At 37.3% G+C, this 20,724-nt stretch overlaps 1 protein-coding gene across 1 annotated transcript in view; it reads right to left on the bottom strand.

The window, feature by feature from the left end:
* Positions 1–20,724, bottom strand: part of LOC122809216 (probable G-protein coupled receptor 33) — a 351,141-nt gene that overhangs the window by 248,775 nt on the left and 81,642 nt on the right. The gene's annotated exons all lie outside the window — the stretch shown is intronic.

The following is a 20,724-nucleotide window of genomic DNA, read 5'->3' as shown; positions in this document are numbered from 1 at the left end:
AATAAAAAGTTCTGAGATAAAAGTAGTTCACTGACTAATACAGATTAAACATAGGTGTCCTTCAGCTATACTCAAAATTATGTCTGCATATAAGTTAAACTAAATAAGGCTTCTATCAGCTTATTAACCTCTTCGACTTCATCAAAATTTCCTTACAGAAAACACAGCACTACAGATATAAGAACATTGAATAGCTCTGGAGTACATAATGAATAATGATTCAGATTTCTGACACACAGTTATTTGTCTATTTGTTTTATTTGTGTGTTTGTGAGCTCATGCGCTTGTGACAGCGTGTGTGTTTGTGTGTGTGTGTGTTGTGTGTAGGTGTGTGCGAGTGTGTGTGTGTGTGTCGGTGTGCGTGTGTGTGTGTGTGTGTGTGTGTGTGTGTGTGTGTGTGTGTGTGTGTGTAGGTATGTGTGTGTGTGTGTGTGTGTGTGTGTGTGTGTGTGTGTGTGTGTGTGCGTGTGTACGTGTGTGCATGTGGGTGTGTTAATGTGTGTGTGTAGGTGTGTTCATGTTTGTTTTTTAAACTAAATAGGGTAAGCTGGATGCAGTTCAGATATAACACTGGCTAGAAGACATGGATAAATGCAGTATATTGACAATCCAGAGCAGCTAGTTAGATGGCATATTTCTTGGAGGTAGTGTAAAACTAAACCCCCTGGAACAAACTTACAGAGGTGTGGTAAAAACAATCAAACCACTACAGACAGTGGTAGGAAGTCAGTACTGAAACCCACACAAGAAAGTGGATATATATCCATACAACAGGTTTCCCTAATATAGTATGCAGATGACTCCAAACTCAGTTCCACATCTGACAACATGGCACACCTCCAAAAAATTACCCAGGAAGCTTTAACAGCAACTGAAATGTAGCTTTGTAACTCACAACTCATGCACAACCATAAACAAACAAAAAAAAACCTACTTCTTTTCCCCCCCAAATCCCTCTACCATGAAAAAAAAAAACAAAATATATAGTCCTCTGTGAATAATGCCACCATTGAAGTGACTTCTCATAGCAAATTATTAGGGATGATAGTCAATGATAATCTTTAATTCAATCTATATATACAGTGGATATAAAAAGTGTACACACTCTTGTTAAAATGCCAGGTTTTTGTGATATAAAAAATGAGACCACAATAAATAATTTCAAAACTTTTCCCACCTTTAATGTGACCTATAACCTGTACAACGCAAATGAAAAACAAACAAATCTGTTAGGGGAAAAATATAAAAACTTAAAAATGTACAATAACCTGGTTGCATGTGTGCACACCCTTAAACTAATACTTTGTTGGAGAACCTTTTGATTTATTTACAGCATTCAGTCTTCTTGGGTACACACCTGCCATCAATTAAAGAGACTCTGGTTAACCCCATATAAAGTTCAGCTGTCCTAGTAGGATTTTCCTGATATTTATGCAATTGCCTGGTACAGCAAAAGCCATGGTTCACAGACAGCTTACAAAGCATCAAATGGATCTTATTGTTAAAATGTATCAGTCAGGAGAATGGTACAAAAAATTTCCACAATGTTGGATATATTATGGAACACAGTGAAGACAGTCATCAAAAAGTGGAGAAAGTATGGGATAACAGTGACGTTGCAAAGAACTGGACATCCCTTCAAAATTTATGAAAAGACAAGATGAAAACTGGTTAGGGAGGCTGCCAAGAGACCTACAGAAACACTGAAGGAGCTACAGGAATTTCTGGCAAGTACTGGTTGTGTTCTACACATGACAATAATCTCCAGTATTCTCCATATGTCTGGCCTATGGGGTAGGGTTGCAAGATGGAAGCTATTTTTTTTACACAGAGAAACATCCAGGCCCAGCTAAAAGTTATTTGCAAAACAATACATCAAGACTCCCAAAAGCATGTGGGAAAATGTGTTATGGTCTGATGAGACAAAGGTTGAACTTTTTGGCCACAATTCCAAAAGGTATATTTGGCACAAAAACAGCACTTTGCATCACCAAAAGAACACCATCCCACAATGAAGCATGGTGGTGGCAGTATCATGCTTTGGGGTTGCTTTTCTTCATCTGCAACCGGAGCTTTAGTCAAGGTGGAGGGAATTATGAACAGTTCCAAATACCAGTCATTTTTGGCCCAAAACCTTCAGGTGCCTGCTAGAAAGCAGAAGATGAAGAGGAATTTCACCTTTCAACACAACAATGACCCCAAGCATACATCCAAATCAACAAAAGAATGGCTTCACCTGAACAACATTAAACTATTGCAATGGCCCAGCCAGAGGCCAGACCTAAATCCAATAGAACATCTGTGGGGTTACCTGAAGAGGGCAGTGCACAAGATATGCTCTCGCAATCTGACAGATTTGGAGGACATTTGGAAGGAAGAGTCGGCAAATATTGCCAAGTCAAGATGTGCCATGCTAATAGACTCCTACCCAAGAAGACTGAATGCTGCAATTAAATAAAAAGGTGCTTCAACAAAGTATTAATTTAAGGGTGTACACACTTATGCAACCAGCTTATTGTACGTTTTTTATTTTTTATATATTTTCCCCTAAAAGATCTGTATGTTTTTCAATTGAATTCTACAGGTTATAGGTCACATTAAAGGTGGGAAAAGTTTTGAAATGATTTATTGTGGTCTCATTTTTTTATATCACAAAAACCTGGCATTTTAACAGGGGTGTGAACACTTTTTATATCCACTGTATACAAAATTAAAATTGCATTAGAAAACTCATTAAAACCTAGAGATGCTTTATAGAGCCAAAGACATTTCTCATTTACACAACTAAAGCAACACTTGTCCCTACTTATCTCCTCTCCACACTTCTTTATGGTGTTCTCATACTTACTAACCTTCAGGCATTACAAAAATCAAAACTTATCCAGATTTCTTGTGCTAAGAGGTTGAGGTTGACGTGAGAGAGAGAGAGAGAGAGTGTGTGTGTGTGTGTGTGTGTGTGTGTGTGTGTGTGTGTGTGTGTGTGTGCGTGCGTGTGTGTGTTTGTGTGTGTGTGTGTATGCGCGTGCGTGCGTGTGTGTGTGTGTGTGTGTGTGTGTGTGTGTGTGTGTGTGTGTGTGTGTGTGTGTGTGTTTATGCCCGTACATGTGTGTGAGACAAAGAGGGAGAGAGAGAGAGAGAGAGGGGGGCAGAGAGAAAGCGAGAGTGAGAGACTAAGCTTTTCAGCTAAACATATGCATATTTTTAACTTGCCTTTGATATTTTGCATTGGCTTGAAATATGATATTGAAGATCTTTGTTTATTTAGCTGGCAAAATATGAGGTAACAAATTGAAACAGGCATATTTATTTATTGCATTTGATTACCAGGAAAGTCCAGCTAGGCAATAAAAAATCTTTTTCAGCTGAGACCCTGGGATAAAAGTTTATTTAAGCAATGCCTGATTTCTGTTTAACTAGTTGTTACTACGATTGTGCAGACTGGCAAACATCTCTCATACTCTATTTTTGAGGAGCTCTCTTGTTACCCGTATGCTGAATTTCTTGCTTATAGTCTGCATTTCAGTTTCTGAAATGGACTGTAGTACATTTGGTGCTGCTTTCTGTTAGTCTTTTACCATGCTTGTTTTGGCTTGTTGTTAGATCCCATGGATAAAACAAGAACAGTTCATGTTCATATTGCTTGCATGTGTCTGCTCTCTTGAATATGTTGTAGTTGCAAAGCAGTTGCAAAATCCCTGTACAGATGTAATGCATGGGAATTTGATGCTTGAGGCTACTTGCCCACCTCTGGGCTATTCTTACCTGTAGTACCCACAGGATGTGCACTAGCAAACCCTGCCCAAAATCTGCCTTCTTCAAAACCAGCAAGGTGTTTTTACGACATATTCGTAATGGTTTACTATGAGAATGTTATGTGCACATTGGGCGAAAAACAGGAGTGTCGAACCTCATGTGGTTGATTCCCATATTGCTGACTTGCAATACTGCTAGTGAGTAGTTTAGCAAATGCCACTATGCATTCACACATATGTCATTGGATTTATGACTACAGATCGTGGTACAGTGGGGATTGGAAATTACTCTTTTCCTCACTGTAGTAGGATCTTACAGTTGGAATATATTATTTGCTGGGAGTGTGAGGGGGCAGGGGGGCTTGCCCCCTACAAAAACATTACATTACGTGATTTGCAGTAGTGAACTGCAAAAACTTATGTCGAAAGTGCGAATGCAGACATTTTACTATACGTACTTCGACATTATGCCCTAATTAATATGCATAATGTCACACATTTGAATCGAACATCTGAATGCATTTTCTTATTATTTTTGATATTCACATAGTAAACCTTCATAATGCAGGTTGGAGTGTAGAATTTACTGATTACAATTATTATTTTGTAGTTGTTCTTGTTTTTAGCTAGAGCTGATTTTGTATATACAGAAGGGGGTGATATGATGCAGAACTTCTGTCTCTTTGTTAAGTACTGCTTTTTCACAGTACACCACAGCACCTTAAGCAGACATGCCCACACCTACAGAATCCTGTATACCCTGGCCCCTGCCCCATACCTTCTTTCCTGGTGGTAAGGCCAGCTGTGTTGTAACAAACACATTTCTGAAATAACCAAATTGTACTTCTTCTGATTGGCACTATGATGGACAACTTGAATGGAGCTGTGACATTCGGTACTTTACTTTAAGCCTACTGAAGAAGCACTTCTGAGAGACATTAAAATCTTTACATGTTTTTATTAATAAGAATTATACATCAGATGTGAATGGTAATAAGACTGAAGCACTGTATGCGAATCTGTTGTCCTATGATAGGAGGTTTCATGCACTTAAAATGAAGAAATGACAGTGTGATTTAAATGACTTTAATAAAAGACAGGTCTTTTCCTGGACAAAGAAAGAGGGGGATGTGAGTACAAATAATAATGCTGAGAATAATGAAACTGTGTCTTTAAATGTGAATGCACATCAGGAGTGGATATAGGAAACAGAACAGTAAGTGTCTATTACGAGTATGGTGGCTGCTAATACATTAGTCGGGTTGGAGACTACAGCCACTGAGCAGAATTCCTTTTTTCCTGTTGGAGCACTTCCCATTGTCAAAGACTTCAAGAAAGGAAGATCGAGAAGTCAGTAGAGGAAAGGGCGATTACGGCAGCTACAATGGCCAGTGGACAACATCTTGAAGGTAACTACTCGCAGCAGAGCTCTAATGAATTAGTGTTAAATTTGTTTTTGGTTTCTTTAACTTCAGATCACTGTAAGCTGTTGAACAAAGGTTTATCCTTTATTCCTGTGCAGTAGTCTGATTTAGCTGATGTTTTTTACTGAATTAAAACTGTTTACTAGGAATGTTTCTTTCAGAAGCCAGTTTTCGGAATGCAGTAATGATGTGATTGGGTTTCGCAAACTTAGTACTCGTGTTCCTAATATCCATCCTGTTTTAGAGACTTTCATAGCAGTTTGTGAGAAGGAGATCTGGTGTGCACTGAATGGATAACATGGTAAACTTTTATAATTTAACCCCTGGTGAACAACACGATTAAAGGAGATGTCATCTATCGAAATCCACCCAACAGATAAAGGGGGCTGTATTAAGGTCTTAGACAAGACTCTCTATTTGGAACAAATGTATTTGTTTTTGAATGATTCAGATATTTTTGTCTCTTTTACTAGACCACAAGTTTCTGGTATTATTGAGAGATTAGTTTTCTTTTTGTTTGATGTGGTTATGACTAAGGTGATCACTGAGGAATTATTGAAGTATTTTACTGTTGAACCTCTCCTTCTACCCTGTTTGTATGGGTTACCTAAAGTACACAAAGATAGCTAGGGCCCCCCTATGCATCCCATTATTTCAAGTCAAGGCTGGGCTATGGAACCTCTATCTATCTTTGTGTAAAAAAGTTTACAGCCAGTTGTGGATACCGTGGACACTATTCTTGGGGATATGAAGAACTTCTTTAATGATTTATTTTTTGTAATCTATACTATCAGGAAAGATGAGTATCTGTTTTTTGTGACTCTTGATGTTGTCTCATTGTTTACAGTGATTCTTAATGAGTGGGGTATAGACAATGTTAGATCTATTTTATCGAGAAGAAACATTATTTCCTATGAGTTGATTTGTTCCCTTTTGGAGTTGATACCTGATAATAATGTGCTTATTTTTAATGATGAGTTTTATTTGCAAAGGGTTGGTGTGACGATGTGCACAGCTTGTGCCTATTCCTACACCATCCTAGCACTTGCACAATGGGAACTTGATTGTGTACTATGTAATAATTATTTTTGCGAACATATAGTTTGTTATAAGCACATTGTGGATGACGTTTTTATTCTATGGAATGAGTCAGCTGAATTGCTTCATGAGTTTATTGTAAATTTGCACTCCACCACCTCTTTTTTGAAATTTAGTTATGTTTACTCCAGAGAGTCTATTGATTTCCTAGATGTGACTGTTACTTGGGATTTGATTGGGAATTTTAGGACTGGGCTGTTTAAAAAGAAATGTAAGAAGAATTCATTGTTGCATAAGACAAGTATGCACCCCCGCCATATACATAGGAATGTAGTGAAGGGACACGTTCTGAGGATTTGAGCTATACAGTGATGATTTAGCTATGGAACAAGGGGTGCTAGAGTTAAAGAAGATGAGAAAGACCTAGATGACTATATAAACAGTTTAAGATTTGGAAGACAGACTCTAGGGAGACCATTTGTTTCTAATACCCCTAGACATCTCGTAGATACAAGACTGACACATACTACTAGCAGTAATGTTAAATTAACTTTAACTTTTTCTAGTAATGTGAACATGATTTGTGATATATTAAAGAAAAAATGGGCTATTTTATGTGTAGATGACAAGCTTAAACAGATTGTAAGTGATAAACCACAAATCAGTTTTGGAAACAGCATGGCCCTTAAGTGACAATTTTGTTATAAGAACACTAAGAAAGACTATGCATCATTATCCCAGCATTCAGGTACTTTTATCTGCAGGAGATGTAAGGCTTGCAAGTTTGTCTATACAGGGTGCACTTTTACGCATCCTACACAATGTTTTGTAATAGACACATCCTTTTATGCTGAATGTACAATGCAGAATGTTATATATATTTTGTTTTTTGTGTAGAGTGTTTTGTATTCTATGTAGGTAAAACAAACAGGCCTTTTAAAGATAGAATTTTAGAGCATATGAATCCTAGATACTGCATTAGCACAACATGGTTCTGATACGGGACAGAGACATACATTTAAGTTCATGGATCCAGAGTTACTTGATCCAAATATAAGAGGTGACTTCAAGAATTTTACAGAAATGAGAGAACAGAAGTGGATTATCTATCTAAATGCAGATAAACACCCAGGTATTAATGAGTTTCTCTTAAACCAGTGCTGAAGGCACGCCCACTCCAACATTAGTCTTCTTCAGTATATATTGCGCTTTCTGTCTTTCTTAGGTAATTCTGTTTCACAGCAACTGATTGGTTGCCTTGATTATTAAATTTGTTCAGTTGTAGCACTGTTTTAATAGGTCTGAAGAAGCAGTTTGAGGACTGTGAAACCACTTACATCGTTTTCTTGGTTGTTTTGTTTTATTTTTTATTAAAAGTTTAGGTTTTATTTCAGCTGTGGTAATCGTTATTTCTTTGTGATATACTTTTAAGTACATTGTTGTCAGAATGGTCTTTATCAGTCTGTTGGACTTTTTTCTTTTCTTTTTTTTTTTATATTTCATATTGCACTTTATAACAACAGAAAAGTAACATACAATATTTTTTTAAATAATTCTGGAACAAAGCATTGCAGCACTTTTCTGACTGCAGCTGCCACCTTATGCTTATTTTGTAAGACAGTAGAGATGTTCTTAACAAATTCTGTTGTAATATGTGTCATTCTGAAATTCTTGAACTATACAGGTCTGAACCAATTGGACACTTTAGTTTGTCCATTTCTTTGAAAACAGGAACTGAATAACATGTAGCTCTTTTTCATTTTACCTGCATATTTGAATTTTATTATTTTTATTATTGATACTTCAGGTATGCTGGTCAAAGAGAGACTTTGAACTGCAGTCATACAATGCATTTTTAATATACATATTTTCAACAGTTGTTGCTATGGCTTATGCATATATATATATATATATATATATATATATATGTGTGTGTGTGGGTAAATTGGCTGTTGCAGTGTGTTTATCAATAATAAGCAGACCATAATTTTTCTCACTTTTCATCACATCCATACCTTTGCACTGTATACAGTTGGCTGAATTGCAGGTCAGGCTAGGATGTATGTGAAAGCAACTGATACTGGCACAGTGGCGCAGCAAGTAATGTTGCAGTCTCACTGTGCTTGGTCCTCTGATCTTGACTGTGCCTCATTTTGTGTGGAATATGCATCTCCTAGGTTTCCTTGTGTAGGTTTTATTCAGTTGCTTTGTTTTTGCAAAATTATGCTATGGGTGAATTGGCATCACTCCAATTTACCTGTAAGAAAATGTGCAGTATGAATGATGTATCTTTCTCTCTCTCTCTCTCTCTCTCTAGACTCTCTCGGTCTTTTACCGAGACCATCCAGTCACTAGCCAGTCAGTTACCTTCTTCTTCCTCCTCTATTACTACTGCTATTGGCAAATTTCCACCCGCCTTTAACCTTCAACCAATATCCACCTCCTATATCAGAACCCTATTGAAGAAACTTAAACCATCCACCCTATCGGCCGATCGACTCCCAGCCGAATACCTACAAATAGCATCAGATGTTGTAGCCTACCCCATTTCAATCTTAATTAACAGAACTATAACAGAGGGCACAATCCCCTCTCTTTGGAAAATATCTTATGTCATCCCTCTTTATAAGGGTGGCTCCTCCACGGAAACTTCTAACTATCGACCGATAGCAATACTGTCACATGTAGCAAAAATAATGGAAAGATGCGCTCACAAACAACTCCTACACTATCTCACTCTAAATAACCTTTTGTCCAAAACTCAACATGGTTTTCGCCCCCATCATAGTACAACCACTGCCCTCCTTTCCTTTGTCGACTCAATCAACAGCAACCGCAACAACAAACTAATTACTTCTGCTCTATTTCTTGATCTGTCAAAAGCCTTTGATATGGTCAATCATCAACTGTTACTCCAAACCCTCGAAAACCTTCACCTTGATAACCTGGCCCTAAACTGGTTTAATGCTTACCTCTCTGGTAGACAACAAGCAGTTCAGTGGCAAAGCAAGCTATCTCACTTGCTACCTAACACAATAGGAGTTCCCCAAGGCTCTATACTTGGTCCCCTTCTTTTCTCCGTATTCATAAACGATCTCCATTCAGTCATCCCTAAAGCCACCTGCATTCAATACGCAGATGACTCTACGATGATTTGCTCTGATCTCTCTCTTCATAACCTCCAGAAAGTCACCCAACACTGCTTTACTGCAGTGGAAAAATGGTTCACTGAATGGAAACTTATCCTAAACCCAAAAAAAACTAAGCTACTACTAATTCTCCCCACCTTAGCCACTTCTTTAGGGCAACACCCTCCACTCTCTAATAATATGGCCTTCCACGTTCAGTCCACTAATGGCACCATCATTGAGCCTGTCACCAACACCAAACTACTAGGTGTCACTATTGACCACAAGCTCAAATTTGATATTCACATCAGTCAAACTATAAAGACAGTCAACACGAAACTTGGTTCCATGTATAGAATTAAGAACTTTCTTACTCCCAATTCCAAAGTAACCATTGCACGCACTCACCTTCTCTCCACCCTACTATATGCCTCTCCGGTACTTTCCTTCCTCAAAAAAACTGAGCTCAACAAACTCTCTGTAGCTTATAACCATATCGCCAAATTTGTAACAGGAGAGCCTTACCGTACTCACCACTGCCTCAATCTAAGAAAACTAGGCTGGTTAGAACTCCCCAATCTTCTCAAGCTTAACCAATTTAGTGAAGCATTTAAAATTATCAAGGAACCAGAGAAAACCCCCTCATTGTACAAACTTTTGACCCCCTATTCCAATCTAAATAGCCTTCGTTCTTCAAATAGTGTCCTGGTACAAACAACGAAATCTAACAATTCAGGTGGCGATGCTCTTTTTGCCAATTCCATTGGAAAACTATGGAATTCTCTTCCAAATAACCTAAGACTAGCTACCTCTCTCAGCCAATTCAAAACTAATCTCAAATTATTCTTTAATGCTCATTGGCAATGTCCTTGTACTAAACCAGACTAAATCTTTAATTCCCTGCTTTCCTTTATGTCTTTCCCTAATGGTCTCTCTCTTCTCTTATATCTCAAGATCCTGCATTTTCTATCTCCTCCTGTACATTGTCCTTAATTAATCCATATTTCTATTACTTGCATTTCCTCTAATCAGTTAATTTATTTGTATGTCTAATTTGTCTCTCTGTTTATTTTTTTTTCTGCAAAAATGTATTTCAGTATGTAAATCAATGTCTTGTATGCTTATTGTGGAGCTTTTCTCCCCGGGCCTCTGCTGAAAATGGATATGTATCCAGTTGGACTAGCCCGGTAAACAAATGTAAAATAAAAAAAAAAAAAAAAAAATATATATATATATATATATATATATATATATATATATATATATATATATACATATATATATATGTGTGTGTGTGTGTGTGTGTGGATACACCTAGTATTGGCAGTCACATATATAATGCTTTTAGATAGTGGCAGAAAAAAAAGACAGTTGAGAAGTATTTTTTTTTCCAGACATAAGGTAGACAATGCTTCACAGATCATCTGGACCTGCAAAGCCTCTGGGGCCCTGCTGACCCCAACAACCTCCACACCCCCAGCTGTCAAAGGTGATTTTTACACAGCCTTAGTAGAGGTCCCTATCTTCATACCTTTGCTTTAGGTCTCATTTAGTCTAAAAGCAGACCTTCTTAAAGATGCAGACAAAAGGTTGCTATAGCTGAGCACAGTATGGACATTATTTCTGTAACTTTTTTTTCAAAGTCAAACCTCAGAGATACACACAAAAAGCCAAATAGCATGTTAGGAAGCAGTGTGTTGTCTAAGAGAACATGTTTAAATATGTTACTTGGTCATTACATTTTTCACTTTCTCACAAAGACATCAGCCATTTATAACTGAGGGTTATCTTTTGTGGATAAAGGTAAGGAAGCATGCTGTTTATACATGTTTGGCAGCATCAGGATAAAATATGTTACTTTATCATTTTGTTCACCCACTTTTTATCCCAGTCTGACATAAGAGAGGTACATAAAAGATAGCTGTCATATGGGATAAGGGTGATGAGGCACACTGCTTATATGTATAACATGAATAACTTGAAATATATGATTGTGGTCATTTGTTTATTTAACTTTCAACCCAATCTAACTCCAGAAGGATGAATAGAAGACAGTATCTCCACTTATAATTTATTTATCCTTGAAAGCATTTGTCTTCTCAGTTTAGTATGAAATCCTGTTCTGGTCAGCTTTGAGCATTAAGCCTTGGCAACAACGTATTTCTTCCTTGAAAGAAAATAAGACTTATTTTCTTTCCTTAGTCAAAAGTTTTGTTCAAGCTATCACTGGACCAAAAGATTGGAAAAGAAGCTCAGTTGTACCTCAGAGTATGTAGAATCCTATAGTTTTTGGGGACATAACAGCTCCTAGACCTCCCCACAGCTTAATTTGTGTATTTCAGTACAGCTTTGGACAACCACACTGTCCTGAAAAGCTGGAAGGAATATGAAGAGTAAGACAAGGTATGAAAATGCAAGAAAGAAGTCATTTAGATGGTGTAGCAGGGTAGGAAAGACAAGAAAGAATTATTATTTTAGACCAGACTTAGTGCGAGGTATCATGGATTCTTCTTCTACCCATAATGTGTTTATGACATTTACTTGCTTTCTACAACTGAGTGCTCATTGCTTCATATGCCCATTTCTAAATATGTAGAACATGAAAAGAAATTAAGGGGCGAGTGTTCCAAGAAGTGGAACTATGAAGTACTGAATGACTACTGACATCCATATTCTATCAGCAGTAGCTCCTCCTTCCACATCTGTTCTGGATCTGTCAGTATTCTGGTAGTTTCTTCAATTTAGTATGCTTAACAGCATGAATATTGTGCCAAATATACCAGATTAATGGAAATACAAGTAAAATAACCAGATAAATCATAACACCTATTAGTTGAGAGGAAAAATACTGGTGGCCCATCCATTATATTTTTGCAGAAACTGCAGTCTAAGCAATTTGGAATGCCTTGCCTATTTGTAAAAACCTCTGACTGACTACACCCTGTTTCTCTCTGTCCCATGGGCTTCCCTCAATAGTCTGCACAACTTCCCTTAAACACATTCAAATGTCCAACTAATACAAAACAAAAAAAAAACTTGAAGCAACTGCTTGCATTCAAGAACACGGAGAGCAGAACCCGGTACAAACCAGTAAAAGCTACTGCAAGTCCTACTTTCATCAAGAGACTGTGAGCAGTGTAGGTCTATTATAATCTTCTCTCTGTGATACTCCTACTTATTCTTCTGCTGTACACACTACTGGACACTTCTCCTTCCTCCCGTTTATTGTAACAAATATATACAGTTTCCCAAAGCTTTACATTTATTTTATATTCTTATATTTTATTCTCCCATTTATTGTAACAAATATATACAGTTTCCCAAAGCTTTACATGTATTTTATATTCTACTTCCCTGATGCTCTACTAAATCTGCTTTTGAGTTCACATAGATAAACAGACGCCTTTAGGTACTGACCTGGGCTAGCTGGTTGATTGTTTTTCTCTTCTCATAGCTTTCTCCAAGTCCTGGTTTATAGCCTCCCCCTCCTTTTCCTTGTTCTCCCAACATAATTCTATTGTAAGTTTCCTAGCCCTGTCAAACCTGTTTTCTCACAGCTTTCTCTAAGCCCTGGCTCTGCCCCCCCCCTCGGTCTCCTAACATAATCTTATTGCAAGTTTCCCAGCCCTGTCACTTCTATCTATTCCCTCCCTCTTCCTCTTGAGAGTTTACTCATTTCTATCCTGAGCTGTGGTGCTATCTTTAAATAATTAGACCATCTGCTCCCCTTCCAGATTTCCTACTTTACTTATAGCTTTCTTTCCAGATAGCAACTCCACAGTCAGTTTCAATCCCAGTTCTGTCCATCTAGCTTTAACCAAAGGTTGCTTAGCATCAGCTGGGATGCACTAAAATCCCTTCCCCTTGATGAGGCAGTTGAGTTCTTCAACTCAGCCTTCCTCAGCATACTAAACAATCTCGCTCCCCTTAGACAAAAGAGAGTAAAGACCAACCATGCTAGTTGGCTAACAAGATCCATTAAGGATCTCATGAAATGCAGAGACAAATCATGGAAAATCTGGCAAAAAACAAAAACCCATCTGACCTCACCCAATACAAACAGCTCTGAAACCAGGTTAAGCACCTAGTACTACAAAATAAAAAAGAACACTACCTTACATTACAAAATCAACACAAGCAAAATCCAAACAAATTCTGGAGCTTCCTCAACTCTTTATTAAAACCAGGCTCTAGTAATAATCTTTGCCCAGACACAAATAAAACACCCACTGAAATTGCTGCAACCTTCAACTCCTATTTCATAGACACTATAGCCAATCTAACTGCTACCTTTCCCAAGACCAACTTGTCCACCACAGACCTCTCCACAGCTAACACCAATACAACCCCTATTCCCAACTTTACTCTGTCACCTCTACTCACCTTGACTATTAAAAATTGCTTCTAAAGCTCAAACCATGCACAAATGCCCCTGACAATATACCCACCAAATACCTTCAAATCTCAGCCAGCTCAATCACTTACTTTATCAGCATACTTCTCAACAGATCTATCCAAGAATCCTATATGCCCATCATCTGGAAAAAAGCTTATATCCTCCATCTACACAAGGGGGGGGGGGCCCAACATACACACCACCAACTTCCACCCCATTGCTATACTATCACCCATCTTTAAGATTCTGGAAAAATGTATTAATTCTCAACTTCGACACCATCTGACTCACAACCACAACCTCTCCCCCACCCAACATGGATTTAGGCTAGGACATAGTACCACCACTGCCCTCATATCCTTCATGGACAGTCTTAACTGAGCCGGTGACGCTGGTAAAATCATATATTCACTATTTCTTGGTCTTTTTAAAGTTTTCAATGCTATATGCCACTCTCTCCTTCTAACAAAACTCTCTAACATAGGTACCTCACCTCAGACTCTAAACTGGTTCACTAATTACCTCACTAACAGGCAACAATCAACTAAATGTCAGAACTCTTACTCCCCTTTCCTAAACACCACCACTGGTGTTCCTCAAAGCTCCATTTAAGGCCCACTTCTGTTTGGCATATTTATTAATAACTTCCACACCGCACTCTCTCAAGGCTCAGTCATCCAGTACTCAGATAACTCCACTATCATCTGCACTGCAAACAACTCCTCAGAACTACACCAACTCACCCAAAATGCCTTCACATCCACCAAAATTTGGATGTCTAATAATCATCTTGCCCTGAACCCCAACAAAACAAAACTAGTAATCTTTGCCCCCAAAAGGTCCACACCCCTACAAAAAGAGAACTTCATCATTCAATCCACACCCCTACAAAAAGACAACTTAATTCAATCCCTAAATGGTAAAACCATTGACATTGTACCTAGCACAAAACTCCTAGGTGTCATTAAAGATGAAAACCTCACATTTGACCTGCACATCCAGTCCAATTTCAAAAAGACACATCAAAAGCTTGGCACTCTCTACCAACACAAACATCTACACAGTGCATCAGCCTGACTTTCCCTTGCCTCTTCTTTTCTATTACCCTCTCTTTTATATGGTGCCCCCCTCCTCACCAACAATATGTCCGCTTATCATTACAGAACCTAAAATGGCTTGAACTCCCCAACTGTCTCAACCTTATCCAACTAACTACAGCTCACAAATCATTCATAATCCATCCATGTGCCCTGGTCTGTCTTCTATGCTTACTTTATATCATTCTAACAGAGCTCCGATCCAACAACCAACTGCTCATAAATGTAGAAAAACCCAAACTTTCGACTGGCCAGCTGCTTTGCTCCTTTACCATCGCAAAACTTTGGAACTCCCTACCCTAACACTTAGATCCACCTGCTGAGTAACTCTCTTCAAGACATCTCTGAAACAACACCTCTTCTCATCTTGGCTGTGCACATGTGCTAACACCACATCTCATATAACCTAACTTCAACCATCACAACTATTCTCACCTCCACTCTACTACTCTGGCATCCTCCTTTCACATCCACCTGTCTTTTTACTTACTCCACCTCTCCATCCTATCCACTTCCCTCTTCTACTAACCCTCATTGTCCTACCATTGATCCCTCCTGTCTACTTCCTTCTCTTCCCATTGAATCAGGTGAGACATTCAGGTATTCTCGCAGCCTACCTTAATATCATACCACCACTTATATCTGCAACAATATCCACTGACTTTGCTCTTCCTGCAACAGGACTCATATAGCCTATAGCTCAGCTATTACTCAACCTAAACATGTGAAAAGTTTAAGTACCTAGTCTCTAATTAATTCCTATATCTGCTTTGTGCCCACTGCATGAAGTGTCCTTTATAAATTTTGCTAGCTGAAAACTACTCATATGGAATGTTCTCATGTATATACTCTGTATTGCTTGTATAATATATTTGATTTGAGAATGATTACTTATGTACTGTTTTTTTCACCAATTGTATAAGTTGCCAATAATATGTACTAAATGTCTTTATTAATGAGAATTCTGTATTGTATATGAAATGTCTTATATGTGGAGCTTTTCTCCCTAGGGCTCCACTGAAAATGGGCACTTGTGGCCCAGCTGGACCATCCCGGTAAACAAATGCAACTAGAAAGATAAATAAATAAATAAAAATAATTATTTCTTCCTTGTTAAAATGTGACTTTAACATTTCTTTTTCTTTTATTTTTTTCCTCATGAAATATGCACTAGTTTAGGGGGAAGGTTTAAATAGATAACAGTTCTCAATAAGTATTTTATTAATGCCATATAAATAAACAACATGATGGTAAAGGCATAATTTTGCCCTTTCCAATTTGTGCATTCATAGACTACATAACACTACCATCTCATGAAACCTCAGTTTTGTTGCACCTTATTTGTTACCACAGTAGACAATGCATGCTCAGTAACATTCTACCCTTCAACAATTCTGCGCAAATTCTATATACCTAGATGTCCATATGCTTGCTCTGTACAGTTGACCATACATGATATTATTTGTGTTTTCAAACAATGAATGTAAAAAATAAAGCTAATCCACCATGGCCAAATGTCTTTATTTAAAACAAGCAAAAAAGATTAAAAGGCCTAATTGGTGAAAATAAAAAATATTCAGCAAAGCTTTTAGCAGAATAGACTTTAGATCTGATGAGGGCATTTAGCCAAAAGTGCTTATCTCATTCATTTTGATGAATATTTTTTATTGTCACCAATTGGGGATTTTAATCTTTTTGATCATTTTAAATAAAGACATTCTGCTGTGGTGGATAAGCTTCGATTTTTTGTATTCATTGTTAATTTTGACTGCCTAGCTAACCACAGTTGTCCAGAATTGACTGCTTAACTATTATTTGTGTTTTTAGGATGCGTGTTGTCAAAGTGCAATAGTAGATTACCGATACTATTTTTCTTAAGAATTGTTCTGTTTGGCAATGTATTTCCTTCATTATTCTTCAACATAATGAAGACTAAACATCTTGCAGCAAATTTATGGTACAAACAGGAGGAAGACAGAAAACTGTGGGTCCTAGGAGAATGTTAACTTAGCTTATTTGAACTCTGTAACCATGAATTAATTAAAAATAACAGCTAACAAGTATAACCAGACATTAATAACATAAACGACTACTGCTGAAAGGAAAGACATGTTTGGACCACCAAAATGGAAAATTAGTGCTTTTGTTCCTTTATTTAATAAAACGAAACATCATCAGGTAGCATTGCCATTACAAATTCATCTTTAAATAAGATAACTAATCCAGTCAAAAAACACAGTCAAAGAGCAAAACCAGCTAAAAAGCCATTTACATGTAATAGTGTAAAATGTATAAAAATGCATATATATTAAAATATATTTCAATCCATCACCAAAAATGTGTATCTCAGGAACTAGCTAATAACTACTCAATTTCATAAAAAAAAGAAAACATTTGTGTTTTATCTTTTATTGGCGTCCAAAGCCAGTACACTACTAATAGAAATTATGTCATTAATCCCTGGAAATTGTGTAGCATTTAGTAAAATCTGCCAATATGTTTCTCTGTGTTTAAGGTAGGATGACCAGTTCCCTCCCCTGCTGTTTATAATTACCTTATCTAAAACACACAAAAAACTCTTTTTTTTTAATTCTGACAGTTGTTTATATGCCTATACAAAGCATTAGTGTTGTCCTTCTTTTTGATTGCATAAGTATGTTGGTAAATTCTTTTTTTGAGTTGGTTTTCTGTCTTGCCATGAATTAACTTTTTAAGTTCTCTTGTATCGGGTTGCCTTTACGTGAGCAATTATTGCTAACGTTCTTGGTAAAGGTAATCAAAAGCAGACAAATTTATTATGAAAGTACCCTGAATTAATGAAAAAGGCATATCTTCAATGTGTAATAAGGGGCAATAATTAATTGCTGCTGTATTAAAAACTGCATATAGGTAAGATATGTTTCTGAGGTCTCAAAATATTTTTGAATAAGGAATATACTGAGATGGATGTGTTAAAAAAAGAATATCACATTTTAAGGTCTATACTATGTATAGCAAGAAAAGTTATAACTCAGAATTGGAAGAATGAATCTACACCCTCCTTCAAAGACTTTATAAATATTGCAACTGAAGACTGTCACCTGGAAATCATTACAATTAAGTCAAGAACAACCAGGATTACTTCTTGCATGGACAAAACTTAGAGATCTGCTTGACAAGCAAAAATAACTGCATTTTAGATTTAATGTATTGTATGAGTTGATGGTTAATGGATACTCCTGTAAATAGTTGTTTTTTTTTTCTTTTGTGCATGAGATTTAGTTGAATTTTTTTCACTTATTATGTTCACAAATCTCTGACTGTAAATCATTTTGTGATTATTTTACAAATTGAAAATCCAATAAAACCTTTAAACAAAGAAATGCCTAAAGCTCATACTTGCACTAAGACCTGGCCCTAAAAGTACAAAAACAATGAGAACTGTAGAAGAAGAAGGCCACTGTAACATCAAATTGATATACTTAAATAGAAAAAGAAAATCAGCCCTTCAAGTCACACATACATTCTTGAAGTGTATAGGAAAAAAATAACAGCAGTAAGTTAAAGGTGCTACTTGAAAGAAAGAAAGCGACTAATAAGGAAGTCCTGTCTCTAAAAGTAATCCAATATAAATATAATGGATCAGAGAAGGAACGAAAAGAAATTGAAAATATGGTGGCCTGTATAGTAATTTAGACTCAGAACAAGAGGGAGCAAGACTATGGGGGAATTCTTGCCCACCATGAAACCTTGGCCTTAATAGCAATTGCAGACATTTGCAAACAAGTGGAGAAATATTGAAATAACTATGCAAAAGATTAAAGAACTAGCAGTCAGATATGAAAAGCTATAACACAAATTCAACTGATTGAAACAAGAACTTAAAAAGAAATGTACACTAGCACACTATACCAGCATGTAAACAGCTACATAGTTTCAGCTATACCCCATAAGAACAAGTACATGACAAACCTCAGAAACAAGTCCACATGGTAGAACCATAATATCAACAAGCTTTACAATAAAAGGAAAAGAATTTTGACAAAAAGTAAGGAGTAATTCCCAGAATGTTACAGCCCTTGTCAGTGAAATAAACAAACAATGCTGGGGCTTAATAAAATCCACCAAAACCAAGTTTGAGGCTAAAATGCCTACCCTAGCCAAAGACAGTCACAAGGCATGTTTTAGTTATATTTGTAATCTCAATGTACTGAGTTGACTGTAAACGATATTACCTACACAGAGGCTGAAGATATAGTGATCCTACTGACTGATAAATTTAGCTCTAAATTTGCTCCTCTCTCCCCTCCATCTGTCCCTCAATATATACCCTTAACGGGTTCACCTCCAGCTACTACACAAGGCCAAGTCCTAAAAGTGCTATCAAAAGCTAAAAATATTGTATCAGTGGGTCCTGACAGTATTCCTGGATGCATCTTAAATAGCATGGAGCATGATTTAGCCAAACCGCTAACAAGACTATTCACTCAGCCTCCATACAGGTTTTGTACCAAGTGAATAGAGAGCAGCTACAGTCAATCCCCTGCATAAGGGAGGATCTGCCATAGACTCAGGCAATTACAAACCTATAAGTCTGACCAGCTTCATATGCAAAGCCATGGAAAGACTTATCTTGAAATTAATCATTCAGGACATAGGGAAACTACAAACACTAGACCTGTCTTGGTTTGGATTCTTCAAGGCCTGGTCATACTTAATCAACCTGATGGATTTTTTTTTTTTGAAAAAGTCACTAAACCAATGGATGAAGGCAAAATGGTACACCTGGATATCTTGACCTGCCCAAAGCTTCTGACAGAATTCTTAATTCAGGCTTAGAAGAAAAAGCTAAATAAACTGGGAATAAGCCCCTATGTCACCATTTGGATTGCCTCCTGGTTCACAGATAGGATGCAGATAATCAAATGAGGGGAAGTTACTTCCACAAAGAGACCAGTCACCAATGGAGTCATGTGTCCTCTCCTGTTTGGCATCTACTTTTCTGAAGTAAAAGCCAATACCAAAGAGGTCTGTCTGACTAAGTTTGCAAATGACTGCAAGCTAGGAGCAGTCATTGAATCTCCAAATGACTTAGCCATCATGCAGGAAGGTTTGTCTCATATAAATAACTGGGGCCAAAATCATGGACTGAAGCTAAATGCCAAAAATGCATTATTACAGCCTTTGGGAAGTCAACTACCTCAGGGAACTACCACATTAGCAATACACCCTTAAGAGTTGGCCCACCTGTTCATATTTGGGAACTTATGCGGACAGTGACCTAACTTTTAACCAACATGTGTCTATTGTTGTTAGAAAGTCCTTCTATATTGCACAGCTTATAAAGAAAGGCATTATGGCTAGATCTAGAGACGTCATTATCCCCTTTACTCAGCCCTCATTAAGCCACAAATTGAATAATATTCCCCTCTTTAGCATGTATCTGTCCAGACACATGCAACAACTGGAATGTCCTCAAAGATATTTTACTAAAAGGATATAAGGCCTAAACAACATGTCCTACATGGAGTGACTCAAAGTCCTGTCACTATATTCACTATTCTACAGACTGCTAAGCATTGACCTGTGCCTAGCATAAAAGGCATCCTCTGACCCACTACAGATGGACTTACTGCACATCAACAAGTCAAATGGTATCAGAAACACTCAGTCTAGGGATCTAAACATTTCTGCAACATCAACAGAATGGTTTGGAGGGAGAGGTATATCTTGCAGAGGATACCACTGATGTGGAACAGACACCCCATTCACATAAAACAAAGTACATAATCAAAAAGATTTATGGTTAAGAAATAGGCAATTTACCCCAGCACTGCACCCTGTACTCCTAATGGAAAGAGGCAGCTCCTAAATGCTTTATCCCATGCCTGGGTCACCTCATATTTTCTA

The sequence above is a fragment of the Protopterus annectens genome, chromosome 8.part0 (assembly GCF_019279795.1).
Source record: "Protopterus annectens isolate FY-2018-M chromosome 8.part0, PAN1.0, whole genome shotgun sequence".
Classification (NCBI taxonomy): domain Eukaryota; kingdom Metazoa; phylum Chordata; order Ceratodontiformes; family Protopteridae; genus Protopterus; species Protopterus annectens.
This window is presented reverse-complemented; position numbering and strand designations above follow the sequence as displayed.